The 25963-nt window shown below is 44.4% G+C and overlaps 1 protein-coding gene across 1 annotated transcript in view; it reads left to right on the top strand.

The window, feature by feature from the left end:
• The window catches only part of NEMF (nuclear export mediator factor), a 1922187-nt gene that overhangs the window by 713772 nt on the left and 1182452 nt on the right, over nucleotides 1–25963 (top strand). The window lies entirely within an intron of this gene.

The following is a 25963-nucleotide window of genomic DNA, read 5'->3' as shown; positions in this document are numbered from 1 at the left end:
GAAATGTTGTTGGTTAGCCATCCGACTACCGGGATTCTAAAAAAAATGCAAAGATAAAGACAGAGACAAGCCGCCGAGGTCCAAAACTGCAGATGCTTCTCCTAAGCCAGTCGCCAGTTCGCCTGTACTCAGTGAGGCGCTTTCACAGCCCTTGATACCCACTACTTCTGATTTGCAGGCCTCTACTGAGATCCATTCGGAGTCCGGTATGCCACAAGATGCTTCAACTATGGAACCTGCGGATGTCTCTACCTTAGATGGATCCGGAGCCACTGTGCAGGCACCGGCTTCTGAGGGTGTATTCAGGCCTACAGACTTGCATATTAAACCAACGCCTCCTTCTTCATTTAGGCCTGAATCTCAAACCATGCCTAACAAACCAGGCCGCATGCTCAGGCCTCTATGGCTAAAAAACAAATGATAAGAATGGCTGGAGATCTTATAACTCTAATCATGGGAAGCCTACCTCCCTCTTCAAAGAGACCTAGGACTGAAGTTATTTATGAATCTTCTGACCAGGATTCTGATTTTTCTGATCTGGATTTGCCCTTATCTACTTATGAGGATTCTGATGCAGAGGACTGTATTCCCTCTGCTTCCCCTCCAGAAGATTGTTCTTTTGGTGAAACCTTACATACTCTTAGGGAACATTTATACTGGGAAAGCCAGGATTTCTCTGATTCAAAAAAGAGGCTTGGGGATTTCTTACTCCTGCCTCAGCATAGGCCTTTATCTATTCCTCTTGTACTAGACATTGTTGATGCTTTTTCAGAATCTAGTTTGGTCCCTGATTCTTTGCCTCCTGCTCCCAGAAAACTTGACAGATATTACAGGGTTCCTGATTCATACAAATTCCTTTTTAAAAATCCTATTGCAGATCCAGAGACTATTTCACAGGGACCCAAGGGCATTAAGGCTTCTACTGCTAAAAATCCTACCACTTCTGATAGAGACTCCAGGGTGCTGTATAGATGGGGTAAGAAGGTTTACACTTCTGCAACCTTGGCCATTAGGGCTTTAAACTGCCAGTTTCATATGTTATGGTATCAGCAGAATGTTATTGGATTGCTTAAACAGAAAATGATGTTGATTCCTGACTGTGTGGAAAATAAAGAATTACAGGGTTTAATGCATTCTGCTGAACAGGTTGGAAAACATAATTTGCATTGGAAGCCTCTTGCAGGGCTGCTGTTACTGGGTCTGTGCTCAGAAGGCATGCTTGGCTTAAGGAGCAATCTTTGCCTCATCATGTTAAAGCTAAATTGTTGGATGCTCCCTTAAATCAGGACCGCATGTTTGGCAACATGGCTGAGGAAATTCTTAAAAAGATGGAAGATAAAGCTAAATCTATGCAAACTGTTAAAGATTTCTTACAAGTTCAGCCTCCTAGATTTAGTAGGCACTGGCCCTCAAAGAATTGGTCCTTTCCAGCCCCTTCCAGGCCTTCTCAAGCTAAACCCAGACACAGCAGAAACTCCAGGTTTCAGTCCCAGGGGAGACACAAGACTAAGCAGTGGGGGGTTTCCGCACACAAATCAGGGAGTAGTAAGACTCCACCCTATGGAAAACTGTCTCAATTACTTGCTTTTAAAACTTCCAAGCACTTTCCCAACTGAATGTGCTCCTTTAGGCGGAAAGATTGGTCTGCAGGCCAAAAACTGGGAACTCATTACCCAGGACAAATGGGTTTTAAATATAGAGTCCCAAGGATACAAATTTCACTTCCACACTTTACCACCACCAAGCGGTTGGCCAGATCTACCCCCAAATCAGTGGGCGGAGGCCCAAAATCAGGTACTCTCTCTCTTAAGCTTGGGGGTTTTTCAGTTGGTACCAGAAGAGGAAAAGGGACAAGGTTTCTATTCAAGACTTTTTCTGGTACCCAGAAAAGGCAATACATGGCATCCTGTCCTGGACCTTTCTACTCTAAATACTTTTCTGGTGGTTCCAAAATTCAAGATGCTGACTCTTCACCAGCTGCTTCCTATGCTAGGCAAAGATGCATGGTTGGTAGCACTAGATTTAAAAAGAAGCTTACCTGCACATCCCTATCACAGAGTCTTCCAGAAGATACCTACGCCTCAAAGCAGGCTACATGCACTATCAGTTGTCTGCACTGCCCTTTGGCTTATCTTCTGCGCCCAGGGTATTCACAAAGTGCCAAGCTCCAGTCATTGCATTTTGCAGGCAAAGAAATATTCAAATTTAACCATACCTGAACGATTGTCTAATTCAGGCAGAAAGCCAGAACATACTTTTGAATCATCTGGCCTTTGTTCAAAGGGTACTGACTTGTCTGGGGTACACCATAAATGAAAAGAAATCACAACTGGTACCCTGTCAACAGATTATATTCCTGGGAGCAAGCTTGAATACAACTTCCCAGAGGATTAATTTGACAACCTACTTCAAACAAGTGGCCACAAAAACCCAGTTATCTGCAAGGCAAATGCTGCAAGCCTTGGGATTCATGGCCTCCTGCATTCTTCTAATTCCATATGCAAGGCTGCATATGAGGAAACTGCAGTGGTATCTCAAAAGCCTATGGTGTCAACATTCTCAGGATCTAGAAGCAACGATTCCTATCATACCTTGCCTACACCTAGAGTTCCTTTGGTGGGCAGAGGCCTGCCACAAAACAGGGGACTACCCATCAAACTACCCCTGCCGCCCAAACCTTAACAACAGATGCATCAGACTATGCATGGGGGGCCCATCTGGCAGGGAAGTGCATTCAGAGCAAATGGAACCCAAGTCAAATGCACTTACGCATAAATCAAAAGGAAATGTTAGCTGTACAGAATGCTCTGGCAGCCTTCAAAGACCACATTCTTCCAGGACAACTAATGGTAAAGACGGACAACACCACGGTCATGTGGTACACACTCTTACCCCCTCTGCAGTCTAGCCATGGCATTGTGGAACACAGCCTTGAGCTACCAAGTGAATCTACAACCTCAATTCCTGCCAGGAAAACTAAATGCACTGGCAGATGGACTAAGCAGAAACCTCATGGACCCACACGAGTGGAAACTGGAAACAAATATTTTCAACATGTTGACAAGCAAATGGGGGAGCCCAGATAAAGACCTGTTTGCTTCCCCACAGAACCATCAGTTGGACAAATTTTGCACAAGGATTCCCCACAAACTAGCTTGGAAAGTGGATACTCTAGTCTTCAGCTGGAAAACCCTATCAGTTTATGCCTTTCCTCCTCTGCCTCTACTCTCCAAGGTACTACTAAAGATCAAACAGGGCAAGCCAAGAATGATTTTAATTGCACCAGACTGGCCACGCCAACACTGGTACCCCCTCCTGCGCAGTGTGTCACGCTTGGCCCCATGACACCTGACTCAGACTGCTTCCCTGTTGTCTCAGCAGGGCAACCAGATTCTGCACCCTCAGCTGCAAACCCTGAACCTAGCAGCCTGGCTAATTACCTAATCAATCCTTTACCACCCCTCTAAATCAGTGATGGATATCATGTTAGAGGCTAGAAGGCCTAGCACTAGAAAATCTTATGCTGCAAAATGGAAAAGATTTTGTACCTGGAACCAATCTCGGAATGAGCGCAGCAGTGCCCAATTTACCTCAGATTCTACAATATTTGACTGAGAAGCTTCATAAGGGCATGTCCTTTTCCTCCATCAAAATTAATGCTTCAGCTATTTCAGCTCATTATAGCACAGAGCCTCCCCTCTTCTCTCACCCACTGCTCAAGGAGTTCCTCAGAGGGGCCAAAAATTTAAGACCACCCAGGAGAGCTCCAACTCCAGCCTGGGACCTTAACTTTGTCTTGGAGAAACTTACTCTTCCTCCTTTCAAGCCAGCTGATACTGCAGATTTAAAATTCCTTTCCTGGAAAACAGATTTCCTTTTAGCAATCACTTCTGCAAGAAGGGTATCTGAATTACAGGCCCTTATGACAGTGGAGCCTTTCATCATCTTCCATGCAGACATGGTGTCCCTCAGAACCAATCCCTCCTTCATGCACAAGGTGGTATCCAGTGTGGCTCTTAATCAGTCCATCCATTTGCCTAACTTCTTTCCTAACCCACAGAACAAAGGGGCATGGATACTGCACTCCTTAGATGTGCACAGACAACTGAGATTCTACTAGGACAGGACTAAACCTCAAAGGAAATCTGAACAACTGCTGGTGGCATTTGCCGCAGGGACAGAGGGGAAAGTTATTTCAAAGCAATCCATTTCAAAATGGATAGGCCACAGGGCATCAGACCCCATTCAACCAGTGCTGCATCTACCTCTACAGCCTTTTTCAGGGGGGTCCCTACAAGGGATATCCTAGAAGCTGCTACCTGGAGTTCTGTACATACTTTCACCAAGCATTATCATTTCCAATTTTCTCTAAATCCAGAGCTGTTTTTTTCCACTGCAGTCTTGCAGGGCCTTATAGCTGGTCCTAATTCTGTTTAAATTCCTCCTTCCAACCTTAGCTTTGGGAATCTACCCAAATGTAATGACTGCAACAGTGAAACACGAAGAACATAGTACAGTTGTGTACACTTACCATAAATGTAGATGTTCATGTGTATTCACTGTAGCAGTCCTGGTTACCCTCCCTCCAGTCCCCTTTCTTCTTTTGGCTGTACCTGTACTCTCACTCACTATGCTCAAAAAGCTTTTAGGTGTATTTGCTTTTTTGTTGGAGGTATATCCTTGTGTTATAGATTTAATTGCTACCCATTAGGGGGACACTTGACATCTGGGGCAAGAAAAACTGATGTAATGGCATCGGCTGCATGTTTTAAACCCCTGACAACCTGACGTCATGGAAGAAGGGACAGCAACTGACGCAGGACCCAAGACTTTGTTAATCAGGCTGACTGAGGGCTACTGCAAACAAATAACCCAAGTGTAATGACTGCAACAGTGAATACACTTGAATATCTACATTTATGGTAAGTGTACACAACTGTACTTTCTGGGCATCAACATGTGCTTGATATTTGTTGAGAGCTTGAGTCCTTAATATTAATCTTATCTTTAGAGAATACTGTCTGAAGGCTGTTCCAGGCTGATAGCAGGCCTGTCTCCACTGTGTGCTGCCTTTCTCATTGGTTCCTAGTTCTGTGACACCTGCGACATGTCAGCTACATACTCATGCGTGCCCAGTCCCACATGTAAGCTTACTTGCAGAGTTAGTGGGAGGCATGGGATTTTCGCAGTCCAGATATTGGGAAGAGTCGGAGGACACCGAGTCTTTCTCTCGGGTAAAATAGGGTAATGATTTCATCCCTCCTTTTGCTTCTTCTTTACTCCTCCTTTGCAGAGAAACTACTTGGACTGGCTTCAAGTCCCCATGTCATCACCACAGAAAGGCCCTGTAGAACTTCTAGGAAAAATTATGGGGAGCTCTGGATTCACTCCTATCATGGAACAAGTCATGGATGGTATTTGAGCAACCTGGAAGAACCTGGCCCTCCTCTTCAGTTTGCAAGAATGCAGACACCATATATAACCCATGTTTAATTCAGTAAAGCAGTTATATGAGCAATCTAATATTGACTCCTGTGATCTCTTCATTCCAGCAGAGGTCACAGAGATAGACTACAACATTTCATCACCTTGCCACTTGAACAAATAATCCAAAATTTTCAACAGGTTTGACAAAATAGTTGCTTATCTGCCACACTGAAATTTAGGGCTCTCAACTTTTCATAGTAGATTTGCCAATTCCAGTCCTATTCGGTTAGCAAAGTTCTAGAAATGCTAAAGAATCTAATAAAGACTCTTGTCTGTGTATTCTACATTGTTTCCAGTTTCTTGCTGTAACATTAACTGTGTAAATGCTTTGACTAGTGCAGTAGGGTCAGGTGTGTGCGTGTTCACAGGGGTATGTCTGAGAATGTCCTCCCTAAGGGAGACTCAGAAATTTTGTAATTGCTGTTTTTCTAGCAGTAACTTTTTTTCTTTTTTTTTTTACTAGCCCTCATTGGATTTGGTTGAAACTTTCTTTGAAGGAAACCATATTTCATCTTTGTGGCAAGTCTTCCATACCATTCACTTCTTCCTCATCTAAGCCTGTCACACCCTTAAAGAAGAAGAGGCTACGTTACCATCGGAGGATGGCTGTGAAGCAGCACCCAGTCTTGCACCCTCCAATGCTGGCTATGTCATCCAGGAGGAAGACCACTGTAACTATTTTTCTACCATCTTGTCATTTAGCTTGGACTTCTGGTGAGCAGGAGTTGGATGATAGAGCAGCAGTTCACCGATTGCACTATGGCCTGGAGAATTATTATAAAGGGCCTTTGCATTCTATATGTGGTTACTGTTGGAGCTCTCCAACCCCATTCCCTGGCTCAAAGGATTGCCACAGGAAAATCATTCTGGCTCAGAGGAGAGTTTTTGATAGGCTCAGACTGATGCCTAGTGGGGCTGTAGACCCAGCTTCATTTTTAGAAGAGCAATGGAGGGTTTCCTCCTGCTTTGAGGCTGCCCTTGTACCCAAAGGCTGCCTGAATAATATTGCTGGATATGTGGATAACCTTTGGAACATCAGGCTGTGACACTCTCACATGAGATTCCACCAATATGCTGCAGGGGGACATAATATCCAGCAGAAGTTGATTTTGGACTTGCCTCAGCACCGAGATTCTTCATCAAATTTATGGCTGTGGTGAACAGAGCCCTGCAGGGGAGAATTTTCTGTATATTCCTTTTCCTGAATGACTGGCACCTGCTAACCGTGTCCAAGAACTTCCTGGTAATATCTTTACTTATGGGTATTTTTTGAGGTTCCACTCCCTGAAGTAGCAGCATTAAGTTAAAGGAAATCTTCCATTACTCCAGCTGAGAGGATTGCTTTTATGAACAAAAAGCCAAGCACTCTCCGTTGTTGGTCACTCCAGCTCTTATAGAGGGCTCAGGTGGTCTTGGTTTTAGCCTACTGTGTGAGGCTGAAGTGCAGTGTCCATGTCTGGACTTTGCTGCACCTTCTAAATTTAACAGCTGCTGTGATCTTCATGGTGCCATTTGCAAAGCTGAGGATACTGGTGTTGCAGTGGATCATGAGTTATCCAACTTCAGAGCCATCACTTGCTTCCTTCTTTTAGTATTAGAAACCGGTTATTAAGCCCTGGAGTGATGAGCCTTCTGATTGGTGTTCCCTGTCTGCAGCTAAACCCATCACAGATTCTGTCAGTGGATAGTTTTATTGCATGCTGGAGAGCTCATTCAGCCTTTCACTCATTTGGTGAGAACACCACCACCACATATTACATACACAGATCATAATGACACATAAAGTACTTATACCAACTTTTAAACACCACAGCCATCAACAATGCAATAAAATGGTACAAACCCAAAATAAACTTTCGATCAAAGGGCCAACATCTAATAGAATCCCAAAAATCCAGCAACTCTCATAGGGGTTCCTTACAGTCAGTAAGCATTGCTAAACTATGGAACAGCATTCCTTTCACCATCACGCAAGTAAGCAATCTGATTGCTTTTGATGCCAGTCTCATACTAGAATTTGAAAATGTCCAGATTTTCCAAGTTAAAGATACCCAAATACTTATGATGTCCTCCTCTTGCCTTTTAAACCATTTCTTTTCAACTAACTTTTTATGTCTTACTTGAAGTGAGTCTGTTGCTCTCCTGCCTTGTGAAAAATAGGCATTCTGTTATTTTATTAGCTTACACATCAGCATGGTTATAGATGTATGTCACATTACTTTAGCTACCATGTTTTGATAATCTCTACTGCTTGGTGAAGTTTATTACATTTATAATTAATATTTCCAGGTTCAGTAATGTTCTATAATATACACCAGTGTCACTTCTTGAAACTTAATATACTTTGTCTTTATGTGATCTCTTCTGTTTATTTAGTTATAATGTCTTTAAGTATTTTATACATATTTTTTTTCTTTAAACTTTGATATGTTGTACAGCTACTATTTCTTGAAGCTTTTTTACCCAGCCACTTCTGAAAATAGGCATTGTAGCAAGTCAGATCATCCCTTCTGGAAAGGGAATTCCATATTATCCATTTAGAGCTAAGACCGAGACTTTTGAGGAAAGCTGCTCCAGAGACTTTTTTTAATTCAGTCAGATAACCTGTCCATTATATAGTACCTACACATGCAATGGTGTAGAGGTTGTACCCCGTATGCAGGGAGGATATGGCTCATATTGCAGTGAGCTGTAGGTAGTTGTTTTATTAACTGAGTACTTCCCATCCTACGGAAAGTTAAAAAGCTGGCATATACTCTTAACCACCCCTCCAGACCTCTCCTGAAGATGTAATTATAGAGGCTGTATCTGGTCAAGGTTTTCTGGAAGTGATACTGACTTGTTTGCCATGTTCGAGAACTCACTTCTCCTTTTCTGCTTTGTTCTGCAGGATGGGTGGTGGGACAGCAGAATATATGTTTTAATTTGTGTTGTATCAAGAGATTCCTCTGTGTATTCCTGTCTTTCTTGATGATTTCATTTCAGAACTAATTTTTTTGTCATATGGTGACCAAGAGGAACATGTTTCAGACTGCCAAGTCTAGTGATATAGGAAGCTGTCCTGGTCCAAACCACTTGTGTCATCCTTAACTGGGGTAACAGCTGACAGTATTTGCAGTCTTGGCTTCTTATGCATTCCATGTAATCTGCCAGATAGCATCTTGGAGGTGATTGAGGTCGCTGGGAAGCCCTCCACATAGACTTTATACTGCAAGTAGAAGTGGTTCTCAGGATGGAGTGGTACCCTGTACTGCCTCAGTTCTCAGTTTGTTAGTTTGCAATTGATCTTGATTTATGTGAGACATCTGTGCAATTTGGACTTTTATTGATTTACTTACTTGCTTATTGTTTGGTAATAGGGTAGGCAGACTGTTCCAAAGACCCTTTTCAGCTATGACCTGGGCACAGAAGCAATAAATAGTGCAAGCAAACTTAAAATCTGATGATGTCTTATCCATTCGACTACTGAATGGGTTGTCTGAGCCGAACAGATCCATCCTCTGTGTCTTTTACCCATTTTAGATCAGAGGCTCAGGCTTTTCCCATACTCACAATGCCCTTCTTCCCCCTGAAGTACTTCCAATCTCATTTGCTGCCTGAAGAGACCACGTTTGATCTGCAAGGGCTCAGCAGTGAATTGGTGGTGCAATATCCAATTTTGGTACTGTTCTTTTTTATTTTACTGTGTGTAGGCAGTACAGTAGTTCTATGGCCTTTTCTAGTTCATCTGTTAACTGCTGCCTTTTCTAGTTCATCTGTTAACTGCTGCCGTTTCCCAACTTTACTCCATGTGAAGTTTCTTCCTTTCTTTTTTCTTCTTCCTATTAGTAAAAAAATGTAGTAGTAATAGGATATACTTTTCTAAAGTTTTTGCTTATTTTAGATTTGATACAAGGGTTTTTCTAGTTCTGGTTATAATTGCTTCCTCTATCTAGTGTTTGTGCACTGTTTGTGAAATTGTTTGTCATGCAAGGCAAGGCCTCTGAAATCAAGAAATATAAGCCTGTGAGTAAAGTATCCCCTTCAAGATCTGCATGCCCTGGATGTTTATTGCTTGGGGACTGATCACTTTAATGTGGAATTCAAGTCCTGTGCCCCTTTCAGTGCCAGAGGTTTTGTAGACCACAGGAACAAGGTGATATTAAAGGGTCTTCTCCCTGTCCAAGTAGGAGAATCTACTCCAGTTGCTTCTTCATGTCATTCTCCTTCATCCAAATGACCAGATAAATAAAAAAAAGGATAAAGACAGAGGAGAAGAAGAAAAGGACAATGAAAAGGAAAAAAAAGCAAAGGGAAAGACCCAGAAAGAGGTCTCCAGATCAGGCTCCACAGTTGACTCGACATTTAAAGCTCCAAGGTTAATGGATCCAACATCTTATCAGGAGCAACAGCAGCAGATCCGAACTCTATCCCTCTTTTCCAGTTCTGCCTGGAGCTGAAAAGGCCTAGATTGCATTCACCTATACTTCAACATCAGTCTTCAAATCTGCCTTTTAAAGCTTCCTTCCTCAGGTCTTTCAGTTATTGAAAAGTTTTTCTAAAACCAAAGTCTGTAGAATGATGAGGAAATTTCTTTGAACACAGATCTAGATGGGAATCCTTGTGGTTCCCTTTCCCTTCTCCAGGGTTGCTGGGAATGCTTCAGCCATATCCTACCTTGGTCTCTCCTTCCTCAATTAGAAACCTTGATCCAGGACTCCACAATGCTGAGTAAAGCCCATGAGAGAATCTTGCCAGAGCTGAGAGTGTTTTTAGCTGTCACATCTTTCATTATCCTTTCAACTCCAGCTCCTTTGGATTGTGAAGGGTCTCAGAGCTGAGGCTATAACAAGACTTTCAGAGAGCATTTTCTTCCCCTCAGGCATTGACCTTGGATGGCTTGATTCTTTCAGCCTCAGAGCCAGGTTGAAGCGGGGGATGTCCCTCCCCTAGAGTCCCTGGGTCCTGGGAGATCTTCCTTGGTTCTGATCTTGACTTTGAAGCTTTTGAAAGGGTCCTGTCCAGATCAAGAGAAGGGGTTCCTCATACTGGTTCAGCTACTTCCTAACTCCTATTAGATTCTGCTGCTGTGATTCATCTTCCTGTCAGGAACAGCCAGCTTCAGTCAGCCTCAAGGGTCCTCAGTTGTCGAATTTCCATTTAGATTCAGAGACCTCCCCTGAACACCTCCCGGTGTAAAGTCACAGGTAAAGCCCATGTGAGAGGAGGCATGTTGACTCATGCTAGGAGTAACTCACAGAAGTTCCTGACTTTGAAGACTCCTTTGGAGAAAATCCTGGAATTGGTGTAGCAAAGGAGGTGTGCTGGTCATCCAAAGCCCCTTCCCAAGAGTAGCCAGTAATCCTGGAGGCATTTGAGGCTGACTTACCTACTGAAGAACTCATAGACCAATTTTATCAGTGGATATGGAAGGAACCGAATGTGGTGTGCACTGAACTACTTGACAAATATGACTTGTTTCCAGATGGACTTGATTAAGGGGCTTTCCAAGTCTCTCTGAGGTAATTTGCCAGTGGATATCCAGAAGATGGAATCCTAGCATGTTATGTTGTCCTATCTCACCTTAATTCTTGCCAGTTAGGTTTGGAGCCGAGCATCGGTTCTGACTCAGCCTAGTGCAAATGCTTGAAAGCTTCGACTGGCTCGAGGCTACCCCCCATCCCATGATGCATATGGAATATCCCCAGATCTCGTTTGCCGCTCAAGCGAAAGAGATGTCTTCTGGCTGGCTCATTGGCTAAGTAGTATTTTAAAGTTATTTTTCCTGTTATACTCTAAATTTCTTAAGGGATTTGTATTCCTAATGTTTTCTGTCAAGTGCAGCTAGTTCAAGCAGTCTTAGTTGTGATAGCAAAGATTGATCCCCCCTGTTCATCAAGCCTATCTGTCTTCCCAGATCATCTCCTCTTCGTGTGAGATCCCATTGTAGTTAGAGGGCACTCGGCGGCCTGTTTAACTTAGAGAGCCACTCCCCTTCCCGCGTGTATGCTTGTCTTCCTTAAGTTATCAGGAGAATCCATTTAACTTTTTGGTTTAGCTTTTTGATGTTTTTTGGCATTGACAGTGTGGTTATATATATATTATTGGTGTGCAGTGTTTCTTCTTTATTTAGCTAGTAGGTTAGTAGCTTTTATATATATATATATATATATATATATATATATATATATATATATATATATATTAGTAGGATATATATTTAGTGTTCTTTAAAACTTTCTAGTCGATTTTTGGGCTTGTGGTTGTAATAGCCAAAGTTTGCATTGTTTGCTTGGTTTATTCGGAGCCATCCAAAGCTTGTCTCTTGACCTCGACTCCTGCTCAGATCCCACTTGAGACTTCGGAGCCAGAGATCATGGGCCCATTAGTAGTGGAGGCATTTGAACGGAAACCTCCATTAGGCTCATTGGTTCCATCATCTGCTCCAACTTCCTCGCTTCCTTTGGATGTCAAGGGGTCTAGGAGCCGATGTTCACCAGTCAGGTCTGGGGAGGGGAGCCGGCATAGGCAGTTGTCTGATCCGAATGTACCCCTCTGTGCCTCGGCTAGTTTGAGCTCGGTTTCTACATCAGTTTCGGACCCTGCAGCTCTTCCCCAGGGTCATTCCTCTCTCTCTCTCTCTGGAGCCAGGGACCTCCTCAGAGCAGGGCGAGGGAGCTTTTGAGCTGATGGAGAGGGTATTGTCTCTCCAGACAGCTCCACTCTCTGGCCCAACTTCTCTTCCCTCACAGATGCCAGTGTTGGTCTCAGCACCACCCCTCCCCCCCAAGCATAGAGACCCAGAACCACAGGAACCCCCAGCAGGCATCATCATCTCTTCTGAAACTTCACCATAATACCCCTCTGAGGAAGTCCCTTAAAAGAGATTGTGCAAAAGGAACCATATAGACTCCCCTGATGAGTCTATCACTTCAGATACTGAACTCGATGATTCAGAAGGGTCCCCACGGTCCCCCTTTGAGGATGTCTCCTTTTCTGACATCCTTGAGATCCTTAAACAGAGGAGTGGCTGGAAGCCCATCAACCCTTCAGAGGATGAGTTGGTGTACCTGAAGGCTTTTGGGTCTCGCCTTTCCACCTCTTGGGTGTCTCCTCCCTACAACCAACTAATGAATGTCATCTCTCTTAAGGCATGGACTTCTCCCAGTTACAATGGAACCTGTTCCACGGAGGCCCAATAAATTCATTACAGTTCCGGCGAAGAAGGAATTTTTAAATGAAGGTGTCTCTGTAGATGCGATGGTGGTGGCGGCAGCCACCAAGAAGGGAGCTGTCAGTGACCTCCTCTTCTGTCCATCCTCCAAACAGAGAGTCTCGGACTATGGACAGATATGGAAAGCGTGCGTTTTCTTCAGTGACATTTACACTGCAGTCACAGAATTACTTGACCCATTTCACTAGACTGCAAAGAGATCTCCTGAAGGAGCTAGGAGATTCTTTTCAGGGTACTGTAGCTTCAGGGATCACAGATAGTTTCCTCTCAGCTCTCCACCCTCAACTCAGTTGTCAGCTCCTTCATGCAACTGATTTCATATGCTGCTGATGGAGCGAGCAGGGCTGCAAGTATAGGAATTTCCTTAAGGAGGTATTCCTGGATGCGTTTATGCAATTTTGCCGAACACTTCAAGTCTTCCTGCACTAATACACCCTTTGATGGCTCCTACCTGTTTGGGCCTAAAGTGAAAGAAACCTTGATCAGGTGTGAACAAGAAGGGAAAACTTTATCTGCCGTAGGAGACCATTTTTCCATTCCCACTAGACCTTATCCCAAAGGCCAGAAAGGTGGAAAAATGTGGTTCCGGAAATCCCCTAAAGGTTTTTACGACACACATGGTGACACTTCCTCCAGGGGCAGAGGGGGAATTAACAATGGAAGAAGCTGACCTCGCGGCAGAGGGGTCCAAAGAATCAGGGTGACAGAGATACGTTTTCTGGTAGGCCCTTCCAGTGCTCCTGAAAGGAGGCCCGTTTGTCAACCTCTGATTAGTGTCATAAGTCAATGTCTAATGTGTCCATGTGCTTCTTTTCAACTGCAGAGCATGGCACTGTGAAAGCAGTAGGCTGCCGGCATGCCTGGATTTGTCTCTGCAACTTTGTGGCAAGTTTCAAGAAATCCTTCATCAGTGCCCCTTTTAATGGGTCAGTCCTTTTTGGATGCAAGGTAAAAGAGATGCTAACCAGGAAGGACCAAAAGGGCAAGATTGTCTCTCCTGTAGATATACATTTTTATTTTTCCACCCCTCCCCCCATGGACTTTTTCCCAGAACCAGAAAGGGTGAAAAGAAGCCTTGGTTTAGAAAATTCCAGAATTTTGCCCAGGACACTTCTGGTTACAGAGCCCCCCCATGGCCGGGGGGGGGGGGGCTTTTAATAGACATCGCTCCAAGTGTAGATTTGGTCTGCAAAATCAAGGGATTTCTGAGGTCCCTTCCCTGAGAAACCCTTTCAGCACTCCTTAACAGTTGCTTGACTGCCACATTCTGGAGGCAGTCCAGGACACTTATTTCTGCACCCTCACACCTGGGTAGCCATCACTTAAGATTTTTCGGTGTAGAAGATAATCGTGAGAGGCTACATTATTCCCTTTCTTTTCCCTTCCACCAACAAAAAAATAATCTCCAGCATTCCACTCAGCCAGAGGTATATAGCAGCAGCAGAGGTATCAAAGCTGCTGGAAAAGAGTCGCCCAGAAGATTCCACCAGAACGACAAAGATCCAGAGACTGTATTCAAGATCTTTTTTTTTTTTTTTTTGGTTCCAAGAAAAAAAAAACTGGGATCTCTGGTCCATTCTGGAATTCAGCCAACTAACTAAATCAGTCAAGCAGACAAAGTTCCGGGTAGTCACTGTGCAGTCCATCCTGCCTCTCCTAAGGAAAGATGAATGTCTGGGCTCAGTAGACCTTCAGGATGCTTGCTACCATGTGAAGACAGAAAAAACATCCAGAAAGTTTCTCTGCTTCCAGCTGGGAGCTAGTCATTTTTAATTCAGAACACTGTTCTTTGGTCTCATCGCACCTCTCAGGGCATTCACCAAATGCATTATAGTTGTAGCAGCTTACTTAAGAATGCACAGGTTCTGGGTGTTACTATATCTAGATGACTAGCTCCTTACTGCCTTCACCAGAGATCAACTTGATTCTCAGTGTAAGGACTTCTTGCTCCAATTGTCCCATTTTAGTTATCACTATAAATTTAACAAAAAGCCTACTGACTCAAACACAATCATTAGCGTTCTCAGGGTGCCACATTACCTCTCAGATAATCAGGCTTCTGCTGTCCAGAATACTATTTTTTCATCTTCCAGCCTCACAGGTTCTTGCTTCAAACAGTCCTCCAGCAAAATGACTTCATCTTTTAGCATCAATGGCTATGTCAATTACTCTGGTCCCAAAAGCAACATATTTCATTGCAGTTCAGTGGTCAATGTTACATTAACCTCTACGCTTAAAAGTTCACCTTACATTGGTATGTAAACATCAACATTCCTTGGTAGTTGACCTTCCCTCTGGTCCCCTGGGGTCATCCATTCACTCTGATGGCCACTGTGACCATGGACACTTCCCTCTCCCTGGGGTGGGAGTAGTGCCATTTTGAAGGGAGAAATTTCCAAGCCACATAGTAATGTGAAGTTTGGCCTTTGTTGTGGACTGTTTTGGTCCTCCTTGAGTTACAGGCATTCCAGGACAGTCTTCCCAAGGGTGTGATTTCTGTCCAGATTAACAGCATTGGCAGTAGTGTGGTATGCAAAAAGACATAACCCCATTGGTGTCCATTATGTCAAGAAGCCATGAGGTTTTGGCAGTGGGCAATGTCAGTAATGTTCTAACCAACAGATGGAGCAGGTCTATTCCTCTGCCGCACAAGTGGTCCCTAAACCAGATAGTGACATCAGTGATTTTCAGCCACTTAGGTCAGCCATGCTTTGACGTTTATTTTAAATCTAAACACCAAGTGCAGCAGCTACTTTGCCCTGCTTTTCCTAGAGGGGCAGTCACTGAGGGATGCTGTGGTCCACTTTTCTACCGTTTCCCCTCATAAAGTAATTCCTACAGAAATCCATCTGATGCAGGGCAATGGTGATTCTCATTGCCCCCTTCTGGCCTCTACAGGTTTAGCTCCCATACCTTTGGCCTCATCTGAAACACCTGCCATGGGTATTGGATCCTCATCCAGATCCATCAACCCAGTCTTACTGAGACATGAAAGCCCTAAAGTTAATCTCAAGGCTCCTCCAGTTCCATTGATGGTCAGAGATGCCAGGCATTCTGCTTCTGTTACCTATATCTTAATGTCTTCCCAGAAAAAATTAGATGAGGAAGGTTTACAAAGGTAAGTGGAAAAGATTTGCAATTTAGGTTTCCTCTAATGGCTTTGATCCTTTTTTACTTTCTGTCCCTTCTATTTTGGATTTTCTGACAGGGTTATTTCATGAAGGTGCTAGTTTCTCTACTATTAAAGCTCAAATGGAAACCATATCCATCTTTCATATTGTAGAAAAACACAATTCTGTTTCTTCCTTAAATTGTCCAAAGCTTTCTTAAAGGAAGATGTCTGCTTAGACAAAACATTAAGGACCCCATTCATCCTTGGGATATTAATTTTCTATTTCAGGCCTTGACCAAGCCACCTTTTGAGCTAGTGTCTTTTGCAAATTTGAAGTTTTAATCTTGGAAAACTGTCTTCCTCATAGCAATTACTTCTGCAAGGAGAATTTCAGAGATACAGGCCTTGTCCTGCAAGCCTCCATATTTGATTTTCCACAAGGGGAGAGTTTCCCTTTGAACTAACAATAATTTTCTTCCGAAGGTGGCATCTGAGACCTTTCTTAATCAAACTATTTATATCAGTCCAATGTCTTCCCTACCTCAACAAAAAAGAGTATGATGCTTAGTTAAGTTTAAATAGTGTTTTTTCTCTGCAGCAGGAAATGGTGGTGCAGCGGTTAGCATTGCTGCCTCACAGCAAGAGGTTCTCCGGTTCAATTCTCAGCTGGGGTGCCTTCTGTGCGTAGTCTGCATGTCCTCCCTGTGGTCGCGTGGGTTTCCTCCGGGTGCTCCGGTTTCCTCCCATGTCCCAAAGACATGCTGTATGTGTATTGGACACTCCAGATTGGCCCTAAGTGTGAGCGTGTGTATGCATGTGCCTTCTGTGGAAGGTTGGGCACTGGGCTGGCACCACGGCACCGTAAAACTCCACTGCCAATCATGAGCGAACAGGTGATCCGCTGTGGCAACCCCTAACCAGGGAAAAAGCCGAAAGAAGAAGGAAATACTTGATGTGAAGTTGTTCAATCTCACCTTTCATTCTTACACATGGGTTTGGAGCTGATCTATGGGCTCTGAGTTCGCCGCTTTACTAGCTGAAGATCTCAGAGTAGCTCGAGGCCAGGTCCCTATCCCATGATGCTTTCCGTCCTACCTCAGATCTAGTTTGCCGCTGCAACAGATCGGAGGTCGTCTGAGAGCTCCGGACAGTTTGTGACATATTTTCCTATTTTTCCTAATTTTTCTGCTTGTAGCTGAATAGTATTACTAATTTTACAGTTGTACTGCTTATTGAGCTAGTTAGGCTTTGCTTGCCTTTTCTTTATCAGAAGTTTGACGAGTTTCGTCCTTTTCAGAGTGGTTGCTCTTAGGCCTTTGGCCATGCCTTAGTTAATAATCCCTATCCCTTTTAGTATTAATATTAATAGTGTGTTTAGCTTATTATTATTAGATAGTAGTGTACTTGGATATTGGAAATTAGAAATATATTTAGATATTAGATTGTGATTAGCTTGACAGTTGTTCAGTGGTTTAGAGTTTGCGGTGTTTTGTTATACAGTAATCTTTTTCTCTTCATTAGTGTTTATTGTGGTATTGCTCCTAGTATGGCTGATCATAAGGAGAAGCAAAAATCAGGTTTTAAAAAGTGCCCAAAATGCGGGCAGAAGATGTCCATCACGGATGCCCATGTGAATTGTGTCTATTGCTTGGGGCCTGTTCACCTCCAGGAGGATTGCTGTACCTGCCATTCCTTCAGTATCAGGGTTTTACTTGAGAGAAGAAGGAAGTTGGTGGATAGAGGGTTATTGAAGCCAGATTTTCAGGAGTCCTTGGACAAGGCTGATCAGACCTCCAAGTCATCGAAAGGGTCAAAGTCTTCTAAGGCTTCCTCAAAGCCCAAGTAATCGTCTCCAAGCCTTACCGTGAAGGTGCGGTTGCCAGCTCTGCTGTCTTCGGAGCCGTGCACTGAGCCAGTGTTTCGGAACTGGTCCCCGGTCTTGGAGACGGTCTCCGAAACCTTGAGATTGCCTATCCTTCAATTGGTGGCTTCTTCGGTTCCTTCGACTTGTTCTTTGAGGACTCTCTCTGATGTGGATATGGACCGGGTGGTGCAGAGGCTTCTCGAGAACCCGGCACTGGCTAAATTATCGGCCTCGACCCAACTGGTTTCAGGAACTAAGACCATCCCACCTGCTATGACTACTCCTCCTCCGAGCCGAGCAGGGCCTTCGGAGCCGGGGGTGGAGGGTCTGATGATTGTGTAGCCTTCAGAGCCGAGGCCTGTTCCAGTGCCATCGGCTCTGTCAACCCTGACTTCTTCAGTACCATTGGAAAAGTCTGGGAGCCGACACTCTCTGGTTGGTTCTGGGGGGGAGAGTTGAACTGATGTGTCAGTTCCGACCCTTCCTCTTGGACCTTCAGTGCGGATGAGCTCAGATCCATCCTCTGGTTCGGAGCCCACTGTCTCTGCGCCGGGGAAGTTGCTGTCTTCTTCAGAACTGGCAGCTTCCTCGGGTTGGAGCAGTGGTGGCTTCGATGCTATGAAGAGGGTTATGTCATCCAAGACACACACTTCATCAGGTCCCTCCTCCTCTTCCCCTAAAGTGCTGCTTTCTGCCTCTACATCGCAGGTCCCTGTGATGTGTCGAGACCTGGAGCCTCAGGTAACCCCATCGGGTGACCCTTGTTCTACTGAGACCTTACCAGAAGCTCCCACTGATGAAGTTCCCAGGAAGAGACTTTGTAAGAGGAGGCATTTAGATTCCCCGCAGGAGTCCTTGACATCAGACACCGACTTAGAGGAATCAGAAGGGTTCCCACAGTCCCTCTTGGAGGATATCTCCTTTGCTGATATCCTGGAAGTCCTTAAGCAGAGGGGTGACTGGCAGTCCGTTAGCCCTACTGAGGTTGAGTCTGTGCTCCTGAAAGAATTTGGGTCTCAACCTTCCACCTCCTGGGTGACTCCGCCCTTCGATGAACTAATGGAATTGGTTGCTCAAAGGGAGTGGAAGTCTCTTTATACTATGGAACCGGTCCCTCGGAGGTCCAGCAAGTTTATCACCTTCCCCCAAGACAAGATGTTCCTCACTAAGGGAGTACCGGTTGATGCCATGGTGGTGGCAGCAGCGGCCACCAAGAAAGAGATGTCCGAAACCTCTTCTACTGTCCATCTTCCTAATAGGGATTCCAGAACTATGGACGGGTATGGGAAACACATCTTTAGTTCTGCGACCTTTGCTATGCGATCACTTAACTATTTGACTCATTTTACTCATCTTCAAAGTGATCTTCTAAAAGAGATGCTCTGCAGGGTAGTACAGATGGAGCTGTCTCTGAGAAGGTGACAGCCCAGCTTAATACCCTTACTTTCATAGCTAACTCGTCCATGCGGCACATTTCCTATGCAGCCGATGGTTCGAGTTTGGCAGTAAGTTCAGCAATAGCTCTTCGGAGACGGTCCTGGATGCGCTTATGCTCCTTTGCGGAAGCCTTCAAGTCTTCCTTTGTCAACACCCCATTCGATGGCTCATCTCTTTTCGGGCCCAACGTCAAGGAGACTCTCACTAGGTGTGAACAAGAGGGAAAGAATCTGCCGTACAGTCTGTTTTTCCACCCCTACCAGACCATACCTCAAAGGGCAGAAAGGTGGAAAAATGTGGTTCCAAAAGTCCCAAGGAGCTTTCCAGAACACACTTAGTGAACCCACCTCCAGGGGCAGAGCAGGGGGGTAATAATGGAATACGCCGCCCCGGCGGCAGAGGGGGTCCGCAGAACCAGGGCAACAGGGATCATTTCCTTGGTAAGCCCTATCAGCGCTCCTGAAAGGAGGCCCGACTGTCCTACTCTGGAGGCAGTCAGGGGTCGCTTGGCTTTGTATCCAGATGCCTGGCTAGGAATTACAAGAGATTCTTGGGTACAAAGCATAGTTACCAGAGGTTATATCATTCCATTCTTAGAAAACCCACCTATTGGGAAAAAAATCCCAGACATTCCACCCAATCTCAGGGATCAAGCAGCCATAGAAATCCAGAGGCTGCAGGGGAAAAAAGAGTCATCCAGCCAGTCCCAGCAGACCAGCTAGGATTCGGAACTTACTCCAGATTCTTTTAAGTTCCAAAGAAGACAGGGGACTGGAGGCCCATCTTGGATCTCAGCAGACCCAACACATTTGTAAAGAAGGAGAAGTTCCGGATGGTCACGCTTCAGTCTGTTCTCCCATTCCTTGGAATGGGTGATTGGATGTGCTCTGTAGATCTCAAGGATGCATACTACCATATCAAAATGGCCAGACCATCCAGAGATCATCTGCATTTTTGGCTGGGAGCCGGTCACTACCAATTCTGAGCACTGCCCTTTCGACTCACAACAGCCCCCAGAGTGTTTACCAAATGCATGGCAGTGGTTACGGCTCACCTGAGGCATCTAGGATTCTGAGTGTTTCCGTATCTGGATGACTGGCTCCTTACTGCCGCCTCCAGGCATCAACTCATTCTGTCCAGGGATCACACTCTCAATCTCTGCTCTCAGTTAGGCATAACTATAAATTTAGAAAAGTCTGCGTTGTTGCCATCGCAATGTATCTCCTTTATTGGAACAGAACTAGACACCACCACCGCCACAGTAAAATTGCCCCTGGACAAAATAGCCACTCTCCGAAACCAGGTCTCAGACATTTTGCAGAGAAGGAAAGTACTGGCCTCTCAAGTACTGAAGCCACTAGGTACCATGGCAGCTACACTCATAGCAGTTCCTCTGGGACATATGCACATGAGGATTCTTCAATGGTTACTCTTCACCAGTGGTTTTACCAACAACTTCTGTTGTCATTCTTAATCATGATTATGGACTCTTCCAAGAAGGATCTTCACTGGTGGTTGACCAGCCATCAAGTTACAGTGGGTCGACCATTTGTTTCTCTCCCACTGTCAGCCACGGTGACCACATACACTTCTCTGATAGGGTGGGAGGGTTTCAGGGAAGAACAGCCCAAGGCACCTGGTCGGAGACAGAGTCACAGTTGCACATCAATGTTCTGGAGTTGAGAGCAGTGCTTTTGGTGTTGCAGCACTTCCATGACTCTCTGCCTCTAGGGACGATTGCGATACAGACAGACAACATGTCAGTGGTCTGGTACATCAACAAGCAAGGGGGAACAAAGTCTTACCCCCTGTGTCGAGTGACCTTGAGAATTTGGCAGAGGGCAGTATCCACCAGGTGCTTTCTGATAGCAACACATATCAAGGGGAAATCCAACATGATAGCGGACAAAGTGAGCAGAGCCATTCTGTTATCACACGAGTGGTCTCTCAAAGACGAAGTTGCGGAGATGATTTTCCGCAGATGGGGCCAGCCTTGTTGCGACCTGTTTGCATCCCCTATGAATGCCAAATGCAGAAGCTACTTTACCCTGAATCCCCTTCCAGGGGACAGCACAAGGGACTCGCTCGTACACAATTGGCCCCCAGGACTCCTGTATGCCTTCCCACCTATACCCCTGATCCCGAAATTCTTACAGAAAGCCAAAAGCCTGGGAAGGACTGTAATCTTAATAGCCCCTTTATGGCCTCAACAGATTTGGTTCCCCTTCCTCCAACTCTTTCAACTGGAGGAACCTTGGTTTCTGGGCGCAGTTCCAGACCTGCTGACACATTCGTCAGGGGCCCTCCATCCCTTCCTTCATTCCCTCAGACTGACAGCTTGGCTGCTCCAAATCCCAACCAAGTCAGGTCACATGAATTTTCTTCTGAGGTACAGCGTATTCTTGTATCTTTGCATAAGGCTTCCATCAGAAAACTGTATGCTAGTAAATGGAAGCAATTTGCTTTTTGGGCCTCCCAGAATAACCTTGATCCTTATGTTGTCCCGATTGCTAGTATTTTGGAATTCCTATCTAAGCATTTTCATGAAGGTGCTGCAGCTGCCACTATTAGAGTTCAGTTGGCTGCAATTTCGAATTTTCACCTTGGAGCTGAAGGTTCTAATTTGATGTCTCACAGATTATGTAGGGCCTTCCTGAAGGGTACCATTCATCTTAGGCCGCATGTTAGAAAACCCTTTACTCCCGGGAGTCTAAATTTTGTGTTGTCACATATTATTCTTCCCCCCTTTGAGCCTGCATCATCCTGCCAGTTGAAGTTTCTTTCTTGGAAAAGTATTTTTTGGTGGACATTACCTCAGCACGTAGGGTGTCTGAGCTTCAAGCCCCTTCTATCAATCCCCCATATTTGGTTTTTCACCCAGACAGAGTATCACTGAGGACTAATCCTTCATTCCTACCAAAGGTGTGTTCCGAGACCAACCTGAATCAAACCATCGAACTTCCAACCTTTTTCAGTAATCATTCTAATAAGTTAGAGTACATGTTGCATAAACTTGATGTCCACAGACAATTGAGATTCTGTTTGGACAGGACAAAGGAATTTAGAAGATCTGACCAACTCTTTGCATCTCATGCTGACACTAAGAAAGTATTAACAGTCTCTAAAGTTACCCTTTCCAAATGGTTAACTGACTGCATTAAATCAGCAAATCAAACATCAAGGCATGGTGTGAAGGTGCACTCCACTAGGGCTGTTTCCACTTCTTCTGCTTATGCGGCTCGATTGCCTTTGGACACTGTATGTGCAGCTGCCACTTGGTCTAAGCCACATACCTTTATCAATCATTCAAAGTGGACATGGCCTCCAGGGACAGGGCTTCCTTTGGTTCCACTGTCCTCAGGAATGTACTCCCTTGAGCCACCCAGGATTAAGATGCTTGGGACACTACCCATGTGTAAGAGTGAACGGCGAGATTGAACAACTTCACATAAAGAAATTATGTACTTACCATAATGTTCCATGTGAGTTGTTCATCTCGCCTTCATTCTTACAATTCCACCCGCCTTCCCCCTCCAGGGTCATGAAGAACAAGTAGACTTAGGGTTCTGGTGGTCTTGTTCTGGGACTTCTTACTCTGGTTGGAGTATTTCTTGGGTTATATCTGTGCATGCTGGGTTCAGCAAACTAAATTTGAGGTAGGACGGAGAGCATCATGGGATAGGGACCTGGCCTCGAGCTACTCTGAGATCTTCAGCTAGTAAAGTGGCCAACTCGGAGCCGATAGATCGGCTCTGAACCCATGTGTAAGAATGAAGGCGAGATGAACGACTCACATGGAACGTTATGGTAAGTACATAACTTCTTTTTTGTCCATATTAGTGGAGTAGTTGTTGTTACTGACATTTCCTTCTTTTTTAGGAGAGTTTTTTGGTTCTTATTGACGTGTGGTTGTTGTGGCACTTTTTCAACTATTGCAGACAAGTTCACTGGGTTTGAAAAAAGTGCACTGCTTGTGGGCACAAAATCCCGCCCAGAACCCTCATATTCTTTGTGATTATTGCTTAGGTGTAGCTCACCTTCAGGTTGAGTGTGAGGTACATGCCTCTTTTGGGGCCAGGGCACTCACTGACTATTGTAATAAATTAGCTCCCAAGAACTCTTTCTTGCAAAATGGGAGTTTTGGTGCCTAATATTTCAGAAGCCTCCTCTCCTTTCTCTAAAATGTGCAAAAAAACTAAGAACAGCAAGAAGGAGAAGAAAAGTATAGAGGTAAAGAGTGGGAAAGGGAGGATGATCTTCGAAAGAAGCCCAGGAAAAGGTCTATGGATCCATCAGTCCCATCCGGCCCAGCTCTGAGGACTTCAAGAAGTATGGACCCATCTTCTGCTAAAATTCTTTGGATCCATTCCCCATCTCCACCCTGTTATTTCTCCCTGGAACCAGCTAGTTTAGGTTCCATTCCCATATATTATAGAACAGACCATGTCATTCACCTAGAACCACCTTCAGTGGCTTCATCCTTCAGGTCCTTCCAATGTTTGAAGAGGTCATCGGAAGTTGAAGTTGACAGGATGATGTGGAAATTTCTTCCGACCCATATTTAACTGGGGGTCCTCCCAGCATCTTCCCTAAGAGAGGCTGCGGACATGGTTCGTCCCACTACAACCATAGACTTTCCTATGAATTTTAGATCTGATGCTGATGGTTCTGAGTCATCCCCATGGTGCACCTGTGTCAGAGCTGCTAGCACTCACAACTTCAACTCTGACTGTTTCATTCATCCTTTTGACTCTGACCTCTTTGGATCGGAATAGGTCTTGGAGCCAAAAAGTTAGAACCAGGGCTTGGGGTTTGGGTTTGACTCTGAAGTTCTCGCCTGGCGATCTGCCTTTCTGATTCTGACCCCTCCCCGGAAGTCCCTTCAGGAAGGTCCATAGGAAACAGGCATGCAAGATAAAGATTCTAGGCTCTTCTGCAGAGTCTGTCATGGAGGATACAGATTTTGATTAAGGGGAGGGATCCCCAAGATTCCCTCCTAAAGATATCTCCTTTAGAGATATTCTACAATAGATGAAGCAAAAAGAAAAAACGCCACTCAAGAATCACGAACCAGAATTTATTACATCCAAAAACACATCAGTTTAAGCGTTTTCGTTCACTTTGGTAAGGAACTTCTTCAGAAACTGAGTAAAACCAAAAGGGAAACGGTGCTTAAATACAACTATTTTAAAAAATGGCGCCAAAAACACGTCCCCTTTTTTTTCTTAACGTAAAATACACCATTGTTAAAACTACTACCATTAAAATCATAAAGCTTCCAACATTCCAAGATATACATGTAAACATGACTTGTGATAAAAGAAAAAAACAAAAAAACAGTACATAACATCATTCGGAGAGTGCATAAGATTAAAAAACAAGATTAAGTAATACATAAGGATTTGCCTTTTAAAACAGGTTTTAAAGAAATGACATCATGAATACTAGATGGACAAGTGCAATTCAGTAGGACTTGCCAATGGTATTCCCTTTTTTCAAGCAGGTTTTTCCAGTCACCCCCCCCACCGGTTTTGTTCTACCTGTTCAAGGATAGAAAAAGACATTTTTTTTTTTAAATCCTTACAACTTAAGCAGTGCTTGAACAAGACATTAGTGTGATTAGACTTACGAATTGCATATCTGTGTTGGTAGATTCATGTCTTTAACAGCCCAACAGTCTTGCCAACATAAAATGATGGGCAAGACGCACATACAGCCATATACACCACACCCCTGGAGTTACAATTATATCAACCATTCATAGGAATAATGTGTGGATAACCATGAATATGTATACTGGAGCCTTCAAGAATGAACCTGCATTGTTTACAGGAGCCAGATTTCTTCATACCCCACTGATTTATAAACTTCTCATCATAGGCCCCCTGCCATTCAGAGATATTTTTCATATTTCTACTATTCTTAAATAAAAAATTTGGGTAAAGTTCCCAATTTACCTGCAAGACCCTTGCAGGAAAAGATAATGGACCAATGTTGTACAATGTCTGCTTTTAAGATATCAGCACCTTTACTATAAGGTAAAACCAATGCTCTCGAAAGGTCATTAGATGACACATAGGGAGCTGGTATCACATCATAATTGGTAGTACCACAACAAGGGCACAATATAAGTCTATATCTAGTGTGCCTGGAACTGATTATATATTGTGCTAATGTATCAAATAAATCCTCAGGGGCAACCCCTTTCGAGGAACATATGTTTCATCTTATTAACCTCATTATAAAAATGAGTATCATTAGAAACCAAGCAGCTAAGTCTAATGAGTTGCCCTTTTCCAGGAGAAGTCTGTTTACCTTATGGCTTTTGGGGCTGGCTCATCTACCTCCTGAGTCATATCACCCACTGATAAGCTAATAGACCTGGTTTCTCACTAGGCCTGGAAGGAACCCAGTGTGGTGGAGGCTATCCCATGAACCCAGCTAAGATATTAATTGCACCTAAGAATAAATCCCATTGGAACAAGGGTCCCCCAGTAGATGCCATGGATGTCCTTCAAGGATGCATCTGCAGTCCTAACAAATGGGTTGTCCTGGCCTCAGGCAGCCCTTCGGTCGGCCAAATTCCAAAGTCTGGGTCTGGCCTCGGCTGATGTCGCACTTCACCCGACGTCATAGCTGCAGTTCAGCGGGTATAAAGGCATCAGCCGACGCCATTTTCCTCAGTCTTTCTTGCCGCGTGGCGCCCGAAGCAGAAGCTGTTCGCAAGTGCCGGTCGGTCAGAACCAGAGATTGCTACTACCGAAGACTTCTATAAAGCTAAGTACCCCGTTGGGGACTCTTGTCAGAAAAAGTGAATAACTGTTTAACATGTGGGAAACAAATACCTCAT

The sequence above is a fragment of the Protopterus annectens genome, chromosome 6.part0 (genome assembly GCF_019279795.1).
Source record: "Protopterus annectens isolate FY-2018-M chromosome 6.part0, PAN1.0, whole genome shotgun sequence".
Lineage (NCBI taxonomy): Eukaryota > Metazoa > Chordata > Ceratodontiformes > Protopteridae > Protopterus > Protopterus annectens.
Note: the sequence above shows the minus strand (reverse complement) of the source record. Positions and strands in the feature narration are given on the sequence as shown.